Raw genomic sequence first — 19412 nt, forward strand, 5'->3', positions numbered from 1 at the left:
GTGCATGCCTAGTGTGTCCCATGCCACGCATCTTCCCGGTGACTAGCTAGATATTATTTAAGTGTATAGTACATAGGCAAGGCAGAAAGAACCCTCATCCGAATCTGCTGGAGAATCGCCATTTAGCAATTTCTCTTCATCCGCTATGCATAGCGAAGAGGAAGGTATATTTATGACTGGACTCGCACGAGAACCTTGAAATTGTGCCGCTTACGATGGGCAACGTAACCCTAATTACATAGGCAAGGCAGAAAGAACCCTCATCCGAATCAATAGTCACAGAAAGTGCTACGAGGCAGGGAACAGGTATCCTACGTTCGCGAAGCATCTGTTGGAGAATCGCAATAAAAGCAATTTCTCTTCATCCGCTATGCATAGCGAAGAGGAAGGCATATTTATGACTGGACTCGCATGAGAACATCGAAATTGTGCCGCTCACGATGGGCAATGTAACCGCAATTAGTCCTTACTCCCAATCCTCACCGTTTTCTATTCCCCATAAGTACCTCAGTTGGACCCAAAACAGCAAGCCATCCATCGATACCGGCTCGCCAGCACTTGTGCCTACGCCCTGAACGAAGAGGGACGCTGAGGAACCCAAGGTCAACCTGCGGGAAGCAGTAGATTTCTCCGTCAAACCTTTTTCCCGCACACATCCTCACCGAGGGTCGGAGTCACCCCTCCAACCCCTAACTCTGATATATACACACACACACACACACACACACACACACACACACACACACGAGGGTCATCCGGAAAGTAGTACCCGTTCGTGCCGCATGAAGTGCTGACGACGCGAGTAGCCGCTGGACGAGGTCAGATAGCTTCAGTGGCTTGTCTGCCTTCTCTGAGCCAAGTTGCGTGACGCTAGCATTGCCTGTGTTGTTTCTGTGATTGTTTACAATGTTTAAAAAAATTGAGAACGCCGCCAGTTGTGAAGTGAGGGCAGTGATTAAATTCCTCAATGCAAGAAACGTTCGCCCATGTGATATTCATCGCCAATTAAAGGAGGTGTATGGAGACAATGTAATGGACGAGTCGTCTGTTCGGCGGTGGTGTCGCAACTTCAACATGGGGAGGGGGAACACACACGACGATGAGCGTTCGGGGAGACCGTCTGTCATTACAGACCAACTGGTGAGCTCAGTTGACGAATTCGTGAGGAACGATCGGCGCGTCACAATTGATGACATCTGTGAGCATTTTCCCAATGTTTCTCGAACAATTGTTCATGAAATTGTTAAACACCATCTGCATTATGCAAAAATTTGTGCAAGATGGGTCCCTCGCGTATCTCAATGAGCTGGCGGCGAAGGACTATGCAGCAGGAATACAGAAACTTGTCACACGTTATGACAAATGCCTTAATTTGCTTGGAGATTATGTTGAGAAGTAGTTTAAAGTATCCTCTTTCAAATAAAATTTTTTATGTTTGTTAATATTTACTTTTGTGTCTTTATTTCACGAACGGGTACTACTTTCCGGATGACCCTCGTATGTATATATATATATATTCATAAACAAAAGGATAGAGAGTAGAGCAAATGTTTACTTAGGGGATGATCAGTTTGGGTTTAGGAAGGGGAGAGGTACGCGTGATGCCATTGCAGTAATGAGATTATTAATCGAGAGGAATATAGAATAAAACCAGGAGGTATTTGCCTGTTTCGTAGATTTTGGAAAGGTGTTTGATGGAATTAATTGGGAAAAACTAATGAGCATATTGAGGAAAATAGGAATAGATTTGAGGGAAAGGAGGCTAATCCAAAACCTGTACATGTCCCAGACTGCTCAGGTGTGAGTGGGGAACGGGGAGTCCGGATGGGCAGTGTTAGGAAGAGGTGTAAGGCAGGGTTGCCCATTATCACCGATGCTGTTCAACCTGTATGTAAAGGAAATGATTAAAGAGGCATGGGAAGAACTGGAGGTAGGAATGAAAGTGGGCGGGGAATTCGTGAAATAAGTTAGGTTTGCTGATGATCAAGCTTAAGTTTGTCAGTCAGCCAAGGGGTTGCAAGCATTGCTTAGTGAATTGGAAATTCAGTGCGACAGGTATGGGATGAGAATCAACATTAATAAAACAAAGGTTATGCGATTCTCTAGAAAGAAAAAGGCTCAGCTAAACATTAAAATAGGAGAGCAAAAACTAGAGCAGGTAGATCAGTTTATGTATCTCGGTAGTGTTTTGGACCCACAGGGTCAAAGTAGTAGGGACGTAAGGAGAAGAATTGCGCCAGGCAAAGAGGCTTTCACAAGGAGGAGGGAGTTGATGATAGGGACGTTGAGTAAGGATGCTAAGAAAAGACTCGTAAAAACTTTGATATGGAGCGTAGCTATGTACGGCGCGGAAACGTGTTCATTGAAGCAGGAGGATAGACGTAGACTGGAGGCTTTTGAAATGTGGGTTTGGAGAAGAATGGAGAAGGTGAAATGGACAGAGAAGAAAACAAATGAGGAGGTACTTAGTATGGTGGGCGAAGAGAGGGGTTTGTTGGGAGAAATCCTATGGAGGTAGGAAAAGTGGATGAAGGGGGTATTGACCGGCAGCGGGATGTTGAAGACTGTAATTGAGGGGAGAATGTTAGGCAAACGAGGAAAGGGAAGGAAGAGGATAGGGATGTTGGACAGGATGAAGGGAGGAAGAAAGTACTCAGAGCTGAAGAGAGACCTGATGTAGAGTGGGATGTTTTTTTTTGCTAGAGTTCACAAATTTTTTTATTAGTAATTATGTCCATCCAAAAACCTACCTTAACCGGTAGATTACCTAATAATGATATATATATATATATATATATATATATATATATATATATATATATATATATATATATACTACCTTGATCAAAAATTTCCCGGAATTTATTCAGAAAATTAAAAATACAAGTTTATTCATCTAAATCTATATTGTCCCCTTCAAAGTAATCCCCATCGACTGCAACACACTTATGCCAGCGCTTGATCCAATCCTCGAAACATTTTTTATATTCGGTTTTCGGTATGTCCATCAGTGCTTCCTGCGATTTTTCCATTACTTCCTCTCGGCTGCTAAAACGCGTTCCCCGTAATGGTTTTTTAACTCGATTGAACAGAAAGAAGTCACAGGGAGCCAAATCAGGTGAATTCGGTGGCTGTTGGATGGTATTTGTTGCATTTTTCGTCAAAAAATTACGAATAATGATAGCACTGTGCGACGGTGCGTTATCATGGTGCAAAATCCACGAGTTTTCTGCCCACATTTCTGGTCTCTTTCGGCGAATTGCTTCACGCAAACGTCTCATAACGCCCAAATAATACTCTTTGTTTACTGTCTGGCCTTCTGGCAAAAATTCATGATGCACTACACCGTTGTAATCCATGAAAACCGTCAGCATTGCCTTCTTTTTTGACTGAAAACGACGTGGTTTTTTTGGTCTCGGCTCATTTGGTGAACGCCATTCACTTGCCTGATGTCTGGATTGCGTGTCGTACTCATAAACCCACGTCTCGTCTCCAGTAATGATCCTTTTGATGAATGTGGGATCGGATTCAGCCTCGCAAATCATGTCTTTTGCGACGTCAACACGGTCTCTTTTTTGCATGAAATTGAGGTCTTTTGGCATGCTACACGACGGAAACCCAAATCATTAACCACAATGTCTTGGGCGGATCCATAGGCAATGTTCAAGTCCTCCGCTATTTCTCTGATGGTTAATTTGCGGTTATTGACCAACATTTCTTTTACTTTATCAATTTTTTCACCGACTTTCGATGTCGATGGTCTGCCACTGCGTTCATCATCTTCGATTGACTCACGACCACTTCTGAACAGCTCGTGCCACTGGTAAACGACCGTTTTTTTTAGAGAATCGTTGCCGAAACACTTTTCCAACATTTCCAACGTCCGTGCGCCACTAAATCCGTTTTTTACGCAAAATTTAATACAAGTTCGTTGTTGCAAATTTAAATCCATTTCTGAAATTGTAAAAAATCGCCAACACACACAGAGATAGATGTACTCTTGGCTACGTAACTTTTGCAAATGTCAAGTTATGACACTAAGATTTAAAGGGAATATCAACAACAGATGTACCAATTTAACAAAAAAAACAGAACTCAAATCGGAACGATGGGAGCGCCACACGGTGGTTATTCCGGGAACTTTTTGATCAAGGTAGTAGTATATATATATATATATATATATATATATATATATATATATATATATATATATATATATATATATATATAAGTAATCTATCGGTTAAGGTAGGATTTTGGATGGACACAGCTACCAAATAAATATTTTGTGACTCCTTACTACACAATCCAGTAACCTACTCTACATCAAGTCCCTCTTCATCTCTGAGTACTTCTTTCCTCCCTTCATCCCTTCCAGCATCCCTATTCCTGTTCCTTCCCTTTCCTCGTTTGCTTAAAATTCCCCCCTCTATTACAGTCTTCAACAACCCACTGCCGATCAATACGTCCTTCATCCATTTTTCTTGCCTCCATAGGATTTCTTCAAACAAACCCCTCTCTTCGCCCACCTTACCAAGTACTTCTTCATTTGTTTTCCGTTCGGTCCATTTCACCTTCTCCATTCGTCTCCACACCCATATTTCAAAAGTCTCAAATCTACATTTATCCTCCTGCTTCAATGACCACGTTTCTGCGCCGTATTATCAAAGTTTTTAGGAGTCTTTTCTTAATATTCTTACTCAACGTCACTGCCATTACTCCTTCCTCCTTGTGAAAGCCTTTTTGCCTAGCGCAAATCATCTCCTAAAGTCTCTACTACTTGACCGTGTTGGTCAAAACACTTCCGAGATACGTAAACTATTCTACCTGCTCTACTTCTTGCCCACCTATTTTAATGTTTAGCTTAGCCTTTTTCTTTCTGGGAAATCTCATTTTATTAATATTGATCTCACCTCAAATCTTTCGCAATGAATCTCCAATTCACTCAGCAATGCCTGCAACCCCTCGGCTGACTGACATACTAAAGCCTGATCATCAGCAAACCTGATTTTACGCATTCCCCGCCGACTTTCATTCCTATCTCCAGGTCTTCCCATGCCTATGTAATCATTTCCTCCACATATACGTCGAGCAGCAGCGGTGATAATGGGCAACCCTGCCTTACACCTCTTCCCAACACTACCCATTCGGACTCCCCGTTCCCCACTCGCACCTGAGCAGTCTGAGACATGTACAGATTTTGGATTAGCCTCCTTTCCCTCAAATCTATTCCTATTTTCCTCAATATGCTCATTAGTTTTTCCCAATTAATTCCATCAAACACCTTTCCAAAATCTACGAAACAGGCAAATACCTCCTGGTTTTATTCTATATTCCTCTCGATTAATAATCTCATTACTGCAATGGCATCACGCGTACCTCTCCCCTTCCTAAACCCAAACTGATCATCCCCTAAGTAATCCTTTGCCCTACTTTCTATTCTTTCGTTGACGATCCTGAAAACAACTTTAGCTGCGCTGGATATCAAACTTATTGCCATGTAGTCCTCACATGATGTAGCCTTTACCTTTTTCGGAATATGAACTAACACTGATCTCATAAAGTCTTCCGGCCAGATTCCTTGCTCATAGATACTACGAGTCAGTCCTTATAGCCTCTTCCTCCCACATTCTCCTAAACATTTAAATAGTTCCGCGGGAATGTTATCCACCCCCACGGCCATATTTAATTTCATCTCCCTTAATACCCTTCCTATCTCATCTTCGAGTATGCCTGGACCTAAGCTATCTTCCTCTACGTCATGCTCGTTTTCTATGTCTAACTTTGTTGGTCTAAGTTCTTTACTATACAGTTCTTCTATATACTCCTTCCATCTCTCCTGGATCTTTCCTGTGTCAACTATTACCTTATCCGCCTTATCTCTAACTGTTAGCATAGCTCTTCCTTTCTTACTTCCCGATAACGATTTAATTTTGCTGTACAGCGCACCGATTTCACCCTTCCTCTGCAAACTTTCCATATCCTCCCACTAAGACTTCCACCATGCTTCTTTTGCTTTATTTGTTGCCCGCCTCAATTTATTGTTCAATTCTTTGTACTTCATTTTGCCTAACTCTGTATTTACATTCTTCCATTTTCGCCGCTCATCCATCTTTGTAATCATCTCATCCATGATCCATGGTTTCCTAGTCCTTTTAGCGTTAACGGTTCCAATAGTGTCTTTTGCGGCTTTAGACAACCCTTTCTTGAAACATTCCCATTTTTCTTCGATAGTACTAAGCTCTTTACCATCCTCCATGATTTCCTCTATCGCCTGTTTGTATTCCTTCCTTTTCAAATCATTTAATGCTTCTACATTCCACTTTCTAACTCGCCGCCCCTGCCTCATCTTTTTGAAATGGACGCTACATTTCATAACAACTAAATTGTGGTCAGAGTCCGCATCCGCTCCCGGGAAGCTGTGCGAATTTATCACACTGTTCGTAAACTTGTGTCTAACCAGGATATAATCTAGCTGATACCTTTCTGAGTCACCCGGCATTTTCCATGTATACCTGCGTCTTTTGTGGTGTCTAAACCAAGTGTTGGTGATGACTAACCCCTGTCTCCTGCAGAACTCAACTGCTTTCTCCCCGCGGTCATTCCTCGTGCCTAAAGCGTAGTCCCCGACCTCATCACCATCTCTTCCTTCGCCTACCGTCGCATTCCAATCCCCCATCACTATCAAATGTTTCCCTGCAGGAACACACGCGATCATGTCCTCTAACTGATCGTATATCCTATCGACCTCTTCTTCCTTATGGTTGCTCGGTGGCATGTACTATATACCTGAATAATAACTAAGTTCGTCGGTTCTGCTTTTATCTCCACTTGTAGTATTCTATCCGTTACCTGCTCTATGTTGACTACGCTTCTTCCTACCTCTTCATTTAATACTATGGCAACCCCTCGTTGGCTCTCGTCCCGCCGCTGTATATTATTCTATAATTATCACTCTAGTAATCCCCGCTATCCTTCCATCTCACCTCGCATAGACCTAAAATATCTATACCCCCCCTTTCCATCTCTTGTTTTCCTGTCCTCAACATTTTCCTAACATTCCAAATTCCTATTCTAACTAAATTGGTTTTCTTCTTCTGCGTCCTCTGTCTTGCTGCATTCGGTTTTCCCTGGCACAGGTTTCGTGGGATGACAACTGCGGAAGCCTTGTCTCTCCCGCTGCCGGGCACGACACACGGCGGATTATGCCGAGCCCCTTAGTTGCCAGGACTCATATTCTCTGTAGTGTCCATCATTATATCTCCGGAATGATAATGGAGGTGGTTTCCCGTTGCCTTCCTCAATAGTGTTTTTAACGTGACACCATCACTCACTGGCCGCCCACTGGGGTCAGATGCCTTTACAGCTGGCTCACTGAGGAACAGACGCTGCGTGGACTTCCTTTCGTCTGGCTCCTTACCTTCGACCTATCTGGCATGGGTGACCCTACCAGGAGCAATTATGATTACTCCCGCCAGCACAGCTCTAAGGGTCATCGGAACGCACAAGCCCTTCCACCACGTCAAGGTTGTAGTCCGGGGATATATATATATATCCTCCGGTGATATATATGTTTATTGTTTTTATGGTTTTATATATAAATATAAATAAATAAATAAATAAAAATAAATATAAATAAATAAATAAATAAATAAATAAATAAATAAATAAATAAATAAATAAATAAATAAATAAATAAATAAATAAATAAATAAATAAATAAATAAATAAATAAATAAATAAATAAATAAATAAATAAATAAATATATATATATATATAATATTCTTGCTGATTAATGGTTGTAAATGGGATGGGGATTCACTTGTTTTGTTAAAGAGATTTGTGTTTTGAAGTCTGGTTTTATGTATTATCTTTTACGATTATTTGGGACTTGTGTGCTACCTGACAATGTCTATCAGCACATGTGTATTTTTAATAATAATAATTATATATATATATATATATATATATATATATATATATATATATATATATATATATATATATATATATATAACCATAAACTGTAATCTACCCGAAGGTCGGTTCAGTAGGTGATGGTAGAGTTCACCCAGTACTGAGCCCTATACGGCGTGTGAAATTCACACATCAGGTGCTTAAACATCTTAATTCACTTTTAGGAAATGAAAAAAAATTGCGGAATATTTTTCTTCGAAAAGAGTATGTTTCTTTAATAGATTTACGCCTACACAATATATCGCAAACTTCCACAAGGGTGTGTGTGGGGTGTGTTAGGGCACCAGGGGTACATGCAGAAATATTAGTTCACGCATACACATGAGTATAAAGCATAGAGTAGAAATACATGGGACATCTTAATGCTGTAATTGCAAAAGACTCAGAGAAAATATTTACAATTGCAAATGGAGACGCAGGTGAATGTAAAAAACACGGGTGATCGACAATATCACACTATTAAATTAAGCGTATGAAGTGAATGCTATTATAACGTATCTTATGTGGAGTGGTGGCTTTGACTTATAATTAATCATTGCCTCTCTCGCCACTAAGAAATGAGGCGGAAGCTACCAAGCGGTTTCATAGATGTGAAGTGAGGTAAACATTTCTAAGAAAGCCCATGATCATAACTCGGAATGCCACACGCCTACCGAAAAAAATGGAACTTTCTTCACGTAATTTCATAAAATAAAGAATAATATCAGAAATTGTCGTGTGTCTGAGAAAACAGTCCTATAGAGTACTTCCTCTAAAATTATGATACGTCATACGTCGTCATGAATCGCCATTACGAAATGTGCGGGCACAGGCTAAGTTAGATTCTGCATCAGCGAACCAAGTATGTCTTCGGAATCCCAGCGCTCGGGGGGAAACTTGATTTTATTTTTGCCATCGAGAACGGTCGCAACTTTTCAGTTTCACATTCAAAAAGCTTCCGTAAATCAGGTGATGGCAAGTCCACGGAGACACTTATCTTGCCTCTGGATATTTATTAATAAAAAATTGGCTAAAAACAGCATCCGTTATTTTGTTACGCAAAATGTAGAAGTAGTGGATGAGTAATTGAAACGATGATCACGGGAAGGGAAAATACTGCAACACTGTGTTGTTTCAGCTTGAATTTGAAGATTTTTTAGAAAATATTAAAATCGGTCGTTTATTAAAAAATACGACCAATATTAGGCCCCTGCATATTTTTAAAGTGCAATGACTATGGCAAAAGACATGGCGTGTCACGTGTCCCAATTATTTTGTAGCAGTTATTCGTAATTTCAGATTCCCTAGGCAGAAAAACAATGTTTGACTTTCGGTCAGATGTTTACGATTTCACCCCTCTGTTTGATTCGACGGGAGGCTTGGCAGTCGTGCTCTTCAAGGGTTCTCTATTTCCCCCAATATGGTAATTTTTAATCCTCGGAAAAACTGCACGTGAAAGAGCAATTTGCCGACTAAAGCTAAATGTGTAGTAATTCATTTTGCGAGCAGCTCTAGCGAGATCTCGATTTCATACGAATTGCACTGACGATACACGTTAAAAGAATACGTTCTTTGCGTACACCGACCTGCTTAATCGGCTTCCCCCACCCTTTCGGCTCCTCTTCCAACCATTCCTTTCCCTCCCTTGTCCACCCCACCCCAGAATTCACCATCTTGTCTCTCCCCTCATTCGCTTGCACGCCGTCCCCATCCCTCCCTCGGTCTCACAGAATCTCCCTCTCACCCACTCTCGTCGAATTCTTGCCAACAACATCCTCCCCAATTGTATAACATTTATAGCCCTTCGCCAGTCTTTCCTCCTCATTCTCTCTATTCTTCCCCGTGCACACTCGCGAAGTCTTGACATAACGTTCGTCCTCCTGCATCGAAGAATTGAATTCGATAACTAGTTCCCACCTTGGAAGTCGCTGCTAGGAAGGGTCGGAATGGCGAATTTATGAAAGAACTCGGTTTAAATCACACTAAACAATAAAACAGCGAATCACAGAACATGAAGGACGTGTAGGTTATGCAAAAAAGGGATCCTTAGCATATAAGTACTACATGCAGCTACGAGAAACGAGTAAGCGTCATGGGTATGCTGCATGATTTAAGCTGTGAGCCTCTAGATTGTCGAAGAGAGGAGCCAAGTTAGACTTTTAGCCAAGCTGGAAGAGCCCGAAAATATAAAATTAACTTGAATATTAGAATATGATTAATTGCCCAAGCACAGCAGTTATGGCATGGCATGGTGTGCACAGGTATGTATGTACACAAAAGTTGTATATTATATTCAAATGTATGCATGCGCAAATATTTCTGCGTGCATCGCTGACGCCCTAACAACCCCCGCCTCTCACCCTTGCGGCGGCTTGCGGGGTATTGCGTAGATGTATGTGTATACAAGTACATGTAAACTATGAAATATTTTGTGTCTATGGGAAGTGGGTTTGAAATTTAACTAATTACGGATATCGGCATTATTATCTTTCCTAATGCTGGAAGTATTACATTGGTCTTAAGAAGTTTCCTTTCATTTTATTTCTCCAGAAGAAGACCTACGCTCAAGACTACCAACTTCGTCAAAAATTTCTTCGTTTACTTTTGTTTCTTGGTGCACGTGGTACCTTCTACGATGCCTTGTTCATTTAAGAAACTCCAAAAGGACTGAGAAGCTCCCGACACGATGGAAGGACAGGCCGCAGGTCGATAAAATCCGCTCTGGAAAAATTTTCCTACTATTTAACCGTTCCATGCGGCTCCAAATCATGTTGCCAATATCAACCTGCGGGACGTTACTACAAATTCTTAACTTTACTGGGACTTTTAACTGCGCTCGACCCATTTCACCCCTTAGTTATAGTTCTCGAAAGAACGCCCAATTACTTCCGATAAGCGGTGCGTGGCGTCGTTTGTCCCTACATGTGTCACGATTAGTTCCTGCAGCAACCCACGCCCCTTTTATGCCTTCCAGGCTGCCTACCGCCTTTAACGCCGGCGACACCTGGGGAACTCCGCCCCCTGGTATACACCACGGGGACCACAACCTAAAGTTTCCCATCCGTTGGACCTTACGTCCTATTTGAGACATTATGCGTCGGATATTATTGATATTAGAGTTACTTGTAACTATAATTCCCTCCCTTCCCGCACGCTTTGGCTAGGCAGCGACCTCGGAGTAAGGGTAGGGGCTGCAGATACGATGGTCCTCTCATCAGACAGCACCTGGTACCTGTTGGAGACGGAGATGGGGACTGACTCCGCAGATTCCAATACCCGCCATTATCTTCTCTTTCCTCCGAGAAACGACCCGCCAGTCGCTCGATCGCTCCTTCATTGGGGTGTGCGACACAAGGTAGTTCTATGATTGCCCCGCTGCATCTTGCGAACCCACCCACTCAAAGGTAATGATAAAAATCAGATATAATTTCTAGAGACGCTTAGAGTTTAGTTGGAATGCTCATTTGAACTAATGCACGGAACTCACTTTGACGGTTCAGAACAAGGAAGAGCTTTCTTTTAGATCCCCACAAAGAAAACTGAGATAACCAAATACACCATCATCTCTTGCATTTTGCTGATGTCTTTAAAATAAATGCCCTGAATATTGTAGGCATTTCTGATTCCCAGATGATAGGCAAAGGCATTTCCCGTAGTAATATTAAGAAAGAAAAATAATTTATTTTACTCTTCTTTGTACCTCTTAACAAGTATATGGGGGCATCGTTTTTAGTTAATTATTACTAAGAAGTAACCGATATGTTTGGATAAATTTTATTCTGCACATTAATTAATTCTCCTGTACATTATTTTGAAAACTACAGGTATTAATGTTGATTTGTTTTGTTTCAGGAAAGGGTAGAATGGGGTCACTGGCAGAGTGGGGAAGATAGAGGTTCGCAGTGTGATTAAGTATCGTACCTTAATTTGAAAGGCTACAGGGCGTCGTTCGTCGTCGACCTCTTCTCTGCCCTCCACGAACATCTTGTGCCACCGAAAGATCATGTTTCTGGACATGGCTGACTCCCCGTAAGCCTGGTTAATCATACCGACAGTTTCGGTAGACGATTTCCCAAGCTTTACCGCAAATTTGATGGAATAACGCTGCTCCAAAAACTTCGGCATCGCGTTCCGTGACGTGGGTCGAGCGTGGAGGTTCGCGTTAACAGAGCTCCTCACTACACCACAGCTCAGAGCCGACTGCCTTTTTCAGCGTCGCTTGCCAACATACCCCCCTCCAATCGCAGCCCATCAGAGCGGTGCTGGGCGCGCCTGGAGCGGCGGGAAAAAATCAGTACACTTATTTTCCGGACGAACCCTGTATAGCTCCCGAAAAATCTACAATGAAATGATCGCTTCTAATGGAAATGATTGCCGTCATATGACTAAGCTGTGAGGTGAAAAAAGAATTTTCAAACTGATCATATATTCCTCACAGACGATCCAAGAAGTGGAAGACCATCACTCACGGGCAATACTTCCACAGTGAAGAAAGTGGAGGACTTTATCCTAATAGACCGAAGAGCAACCATTCAACTGATCATGAACGAGACTGATATTAGGTACGGGAGAGTGTGTAAAATTATTCACGAAGAGCTGCAAATTTTAAAGGTGTCAGTACGCTGAGCTTCGCGACTACTGACTCCTTATCAGAACCAAACACGGCGCGACCGACAGTCGAAGCGACGTAGCTTTGAAATTTTATCACATCCACCCTATTCTCCCGATCTCACCCCAAGTGACTTTTTGTTATTCCCATAACTCGAAAACTAATATGGAGTCATAAATTTAACAGCAAAAATGACTTTATTCAAGAGGTGGAACAATGGTTTTCGACGCATTGTACTGAGTTCTACAATCACGGCCTTCGAAAGATCGAGAAACGACGGGGAAAATGTATAACTCTGGATGTTGACTATATACATAAGTCTTGGGAATAATAAATCAAAATTAAATTTCAATAACGATTATTTTTTGGTAACAATTAAAAGTTTACGATGCCCCTTCGTATCAGTTCCATTTTTTAGAAGTAAGCTAAGGCAGTTACGAGTATTGGTGGATTAAGACCAGTTTTATAAAATTTAGATAGATTGGTGGTGAGTTCAATACGAGAATTCAAGAGGTCAAATGTTGAATGAACGGGTCCCCTGTACGACAGGGGAGCGTCAACCTTTTATTTTGGATTTCAGCCTTCCACAACATTCTGATGTGTGAGGATGTTTCATTGTCTGCTTTCACTCCTCGTGGAATTTTCTTTTTATAACAACAGTTTCTCCAATAGTCTTTCTAGCGATTTAGGCAATTAGTGATATTACAGGATATTTTCCTGCTGGTATGCCCTTACTAGGCTGTGATTGGTCCAATCTCATGAAGGAATTTTAGCCTTAAAATCCTCCACCCTGCATACGGCTATCCGTCCTCTATATTTTCCCATCACGAACTATAAAGGAAATCCTAAGTAGTAATGCTTACCGCAGGTTTGAGCGCCCGGTCCCGGAATGTCCTGAAGAATTACCGGGTCGGGATAATATATTCTTAGGACTAATCCATTATTAATTGGGTGACACTTGACCCCCACCATAGGAATGACGCGCAGCTTATTATGTGATTGCATTTTAAGGGGGCAAGATGAGAGTGTACGATAGTTATCAACGGAGGTGGAACTTAGCCTAAGGCGATCCCAAAGAAGACTCCGGGCTTTTAATTGTTTCACCGGAATGGGAGCTATGCCGAAAACGTGTTTTTGTTTACGGTGCAAAAGGACCTTCGCCACCGTGCTATCGAATACATAAGAGTGCACTCCCGCCGGCCCCGCTCGGGCACCCACTCCTACCTGGTGCGCCCCTGGCGGCGGTGACGGGTGAAGAAGGTCGAAAGCGTTCAGAAACAGCCTCCCGGCCACCGCAGGACGCGGAATCCATAGAAGGGGGGTGGCGGCGGGAGTCGAGGCCTTCTCCTTCGGCGGCAACTGCTGTCGCGGCTGACTCAGTCCGACACGGGAAATGGCGTTTGTGAGGTTTTCCTCACCTGACGATAAACGGATCTTGCTCTCTGATCCTTTCCATATTCAATTGAGTGCTCCGAGTTCTTACGAGGCTTCGCGATGAGGAAGGGACGAATGGTGCAGCATTTCTTTAAATGGCCACCTCGACTTGCGTCCGATCGATAAGCCGTGGATGCGAGGAAGAATTCTGGCTCTATATATGCTGCTCGGCTGTGCCGGAGACGGCAATACTTGAAGTACTTAAAGGGCAATATCGGTCAAGGAGAACTAAACCTGAACCATTGTTTTGGTTTATTTGAAGCGCCAGTTGATTTTCGGGGTACGGTTTGTTCTAGAGTGTTTTCTTAAATTAATGAATCTAACGTCTATCATCTAAATTAATTAATGAAGAAAATCTAGAAAAGGAAATTAAAAATATTTCAATTAATATCTTTTCTTGACATTCCAAATAATTAAGTATTAAATTCCATTTCTGAAATGAATTCGAGGATGCCACTTGATAAAAACAAAAACTTACCAAAAACTCAACAAATACTCAACAAGCAAACACTCTGGTAAACCTCTATCAAAATCTAGTCAACCGTATTTAAACAGCTAGAGATAGAGACAAAAAGAAATGAAATAACCAATAAATAGAGCAGATACAAAAAAATATGGAACGAAATCATCTTCCGGAAATTGGAAAATAACTCGATATTCATGCATATATTTACGAAAAATTGAAAATAATCTCAAATATAATGACATGAATGTTTGAATAATTCTTCATTCATTAGTATTAGTGAATAGAATACCATATGTATTGGTGGCAGTAGAAGAAATGTGCCTAATTCATCCTAAATGCAGTGATTAGGGTAATAATATGAAAACAGTTGGGAAATTATGTCTTAAATTAAGAAAAAATAGGAGAAAAGTCTTTTAATAAAAAAATAAATTTAATAGGGGCCATAGGAAGCACAAGTAATGCAATGATTCCGCGGATTAAAATACCGATAATCACATCAAATTGACGAATTAAGGAAGGGATATCTGTGATGTGGCAAATCGGGTATGAAGGATCTTTACCTCTACAACACATATAGCAGCTCAGAAACTCAGCATGGCACCCTTCCGGCTTCCATTCGTGAACGCCATCTCCTGAAGAACTACTTGACGCATCTCATCGCAGGCTTTCACTTCATCAACCAGCCTTCCTAAGATCCTCCTCTCAATACTATCATCCTTACTTATCACTTTCCGTTCCAATTGATTCTCCATAGGTCACTCGTGGTATTCATTATCGTCTTATTCATTGAAAAAGCGTTCAACTCTTGAGCCAACAAAACTCTGTGAGATAAATCAAGCGTAAATGTTCATATTTTATTCGACAATCATTTCAACAATCGTTTTTGTAACTATTATTTCTCTCTATTAGTATTTCAAAGACTAATGATCACGGAATGAAGCCTTCCAAATGGAGATAGTGTGGTTTAATTTTTGGTTTTCAAGTGGCTGTTGATTAGATTGAGTTCAATTTGTAGGTGGCATTCATTTTCTTGGCGACTGCTTCAAAATATTAAGTAATTTCAGTAATATACTGAATATGACAAATTCTTTTAACTCAAGTTTCAATGATATCGCCTACACCAATTTGGCGTGTGGGTGTTAAGGTTTTGTCCAGGGGTTTCGTTTCCTAACTCTAAACCCCAGTGATGAGGCACCACTGGTGATATTTCTTCATCCATCACCGATTGCATCCCCGAAAGGTGATGCTCTTCATTTAAAACAGGATGGCAAGACGTCACCATCCCGGGAAGTGGTTCACTCTCATAACCTCTCAAAATGAAGTTGCAGCAGTCTACTTCTTATACCCATGAATTTTTTTCCGGGTGTACGTGAAATCCCTGTTAAAGGCGAATAAATAATTCTTTATTTACGGGAAATTTCCCTATTCCTAAGAAATAACTACAAACATAAACAGTTAAATTCAAGGTTACATTGAAATATTATATCAATTTGAAATTTGTAAAAAAAAGTTACAATGAAAGTACGAGCATATCGTAGAAAATGGCGAAACGGCTCGAGAATTCTGAATATTACGACTCGGCTATCACTGACGTTTAGACGAAAGAAGACGACTAATACTGGAGAGAAACTTTTTACGCGATGGGCAAAATCCTTTTGATCTTCCGGAGGATGACATAATTGTGTTTTCGGGCGAACAAACAAAGGCGTGATAACATAGCTTTGCCATCCGTTGATGTTCGCGCTATGGAAGATGCAAGCAACTAGAATAACTAGTAAATAGGTAAGGGGGTTAGATTTTATTTACGGGTATTAACCCTTTTCAGTGCATACATCATTACAATATCTATGGATAAAATTGAATAAATGGTAATTGAATTGCAATAGCATTGAATTATGAGACTTAATGGCCCATTTTATGAGGCAGGATATTGCCTTCAATTTTGCTACGATTGCTCGTATTTTTGGATTTAATTTTTGCCTATGATACTGAGTAATTCGTTTTTTCAACGGCATTGTTCCAATTTTTAAGTCTGAGTACGCTACTGAATTATGTACAATATAAACATTTTATATGAGTCAGTTTGCAAACTTGCGCAATCTAAAATTGTCTAAGAATGAGGATTTTCAGGTTTTTATCATTAAAAATATTGCATTTATTACATTTTGATGACTTTTAATGAACAATTACTGAAACCGTATGCGTTACAGGGTGGGGATATAATTATAAGTAGAACTAAATAAACATATGTACATAAGGGGAGTGCTGTTCTAATAATTTAGCCCCTATTTAAAGCTTATGAAACACAAATATGAGAAAAAATATGAAAATTATCAGCTAAAAAACTAATTTTTTGATTGACCTTTAAGTGATATTTGATTTCCATTCTAGTAATTAAAATAAAATAAATTGTAATTCAAGATATTAAAGGCTAAAACGGTTAAAGGCTGTGTTTCTAATAGTTTATTGAGATGCTCATAGCCATAAAGTTTTCATAAATCATTCGTTTTTTGATAATTTTCAAGATAGAAGAATTCGTCTAAAAACCTATTGCCCCTAAATATTTTTGGAAAAAATTGTTTAAATAAGTAGAAGTAACACCATCACTTTCGAAAAACACATTAAAGATGATCGCACGTCAAAATTTGTTCTGACTGATTTATGATAATAATAATAACTTTTATTTGCATGGGTATTTCCTTTTATTGAAATTCACAATTTACAGGCATTTTGTTACGTAATATAATTAAAATAAAATGATTTGAGGTGTAAATGGTCTACATTTTTCAAGTTCCAATATGTTAATTAAAAAGAACAAAAACCCAATCCAAGAAAAAGGAATACATTTCATCGAAACAAAACTGCTTGAAATCTTACTCATGACCCCAGTATTATCTCATCCCCGACTTAAAAATATTGTCAGAATGGTCATTCCCTTTCAAAGGCGACCCTGGTTCCACTCTTGGTGATGAAGTAGCACAGAAAAGTTATTTAGATAAAGAGATGAAATTTACAAATTGCAAATGAAATTAGAATTGTATAATCTGCTCCCAATATGACCCGTTGAACCTGTAGTACATATCCTAACAAATATAATCATGCTTTTCATAGAAGCTTTCTATGATCCCTATTACTAACTGTACGGCAATGTTTCCTGGTCGTGATAGCCGTACACTTCTTTACCGAGGGTAGCTATTAAAGAGGAGTTTGCCAAGCGAGGCATCTTTCTGTAGCCAACCGACTTTTAGTCGGCTTATGAAAGTTGTCACATACAGTGTTTATGATTTCCTGTTAGCAGATAGGATTATGTTCTAACAAAAAAACCTAAAGTAAGAGTTGAACTTGAACAACGGCATTGAATGCTGCAGAACACTCCTAATATATTTTTCCTCTAATACCTTAGGAGCAAAGCATTAATTTCCTTCTTTTGCTTAAGGTTTAGGGAGTTGATTGGACTTCCGGGTGTAATATTTGGCATCGACTGCACACATGCAGCCAATGAGAGGCCACACGAGCATTAGGAGGTTTATAAGAACCATTCCTTAAATGTTCAAACACTTAGGAAAGTTCTATACACATGTGTGCACTAAGAGATAATCAGGAAATATTTAATTTAAATTCTATGAGAACTGTATGCCTCTGATTAACTTTAGGTCAGTAACAATGAATTATTCATTAGGAATATTGGGGAACCTGGGTGTGTTCTTCACTAGTTTACATGAAATAACTGCGAGGTGAAATTTTGTGGTGAAGAAGCCTTATTGACTCCATGTGATCGACGAATCAGAGTTCACAAAATAGTTGATGCTACAAATACATCACAAGGCACATTGTTTAAAATTTTACAGGAAAAATAATGTGTGAGAAAATCTCGGCAAGATGGGCTCCGCCTTTGCTCTAAGTGGGGAATAAACGCCATCGTGTGGTCGATTGGGAGGTTGTTTTGACGCTTTTCCGTCGTGATCCTGTCGAGTTTCTGCGTCATACATAAATTTGTTTCGACATTACTTTGGATGAAACGTGAATACACAACTTCAGTCCAGAGACAAAGGATCAATTTAAACAGTGGCTTTCTAAAGTCTCCGAAGAAGGCGAAGGCGGGAGAAAATGCCAACTAGGTGATGGCCACAGTTTTATGGGATACATGCGGAATCATTTGCATCGATTACATCGGAATTAAAGTTCGAATTATTACAACATTCACCGTGTTCCCCAAATTTGCCCCCAGTGACGTTTTTGTTTTCACGCTTGAAAAAAATGACTGCGGAAAACGTTTCACATCAAACGAGGATGTCATCGACAACATAATGTCTACTTTAAGGATATTCTGAAATCCTAGTCTTTGAGAGGCTCAAAAAAGTTAAAGAAACACTGGGAAAAGTACAGAGTTATAAGAAAATTATGTTGAAAAAAGTTAAAAATCTACCCAAAATAACTATATTTTATATATTTTTCTAAGGACTTACTGAACGACTCACTAACATCTGTGAGCAGAGAGTTCATCGAAATATGGCGGAGATAAGATATTGAAGAGCCAGTTAATATTTCTTTGACGGTGGTAGCGCGCCACTGACTTCTTTAAAGATAATGGCTTAATCTTCTAGGTCGGATGTTTTCCCTGGCCGATCAATCGTGGATTTTTTATATCAAGCCTCCCTGCCTAAATCCCCTTTCCCACTGAGATTCTGTCTCTATGTGAGTATTTAGTTCTTTTGACACCTCCCGGACAGTGCAACTAGCTACGAGTATTCCTACCATCCTTTCTCTCTCCGATTTTCCGGTAGTGAAACCTTTTTCTTGTCTCATAATATGCTAACAGTCTTGTTACCAATAATGGTTTCCTTCGAAAAAATTCGATTAGAATCGAGAAATAGTGTCTTTCTTAAGTGAGAATGTCAGTATTGAATAGAGCACTACGAAAGCATAAATATTTTATCGTGCGGTAT

The sequence above is a fragment of the Hetaerina americana genome, unplaced genomic scaffold (assembly GCF_022747635.1).
Source record: "Hetaerina americana unplaced genomic scaffold, ioHetAmer1.1.p SCAF_12, whole genome shotgun sequence".
Classification (NCBI taxonomy): Eukaryota; Metazoa; Arthropoda; class Insecta; order Odonata; family Calopterygidae; genus Hetaerina; species Hetaerina americana.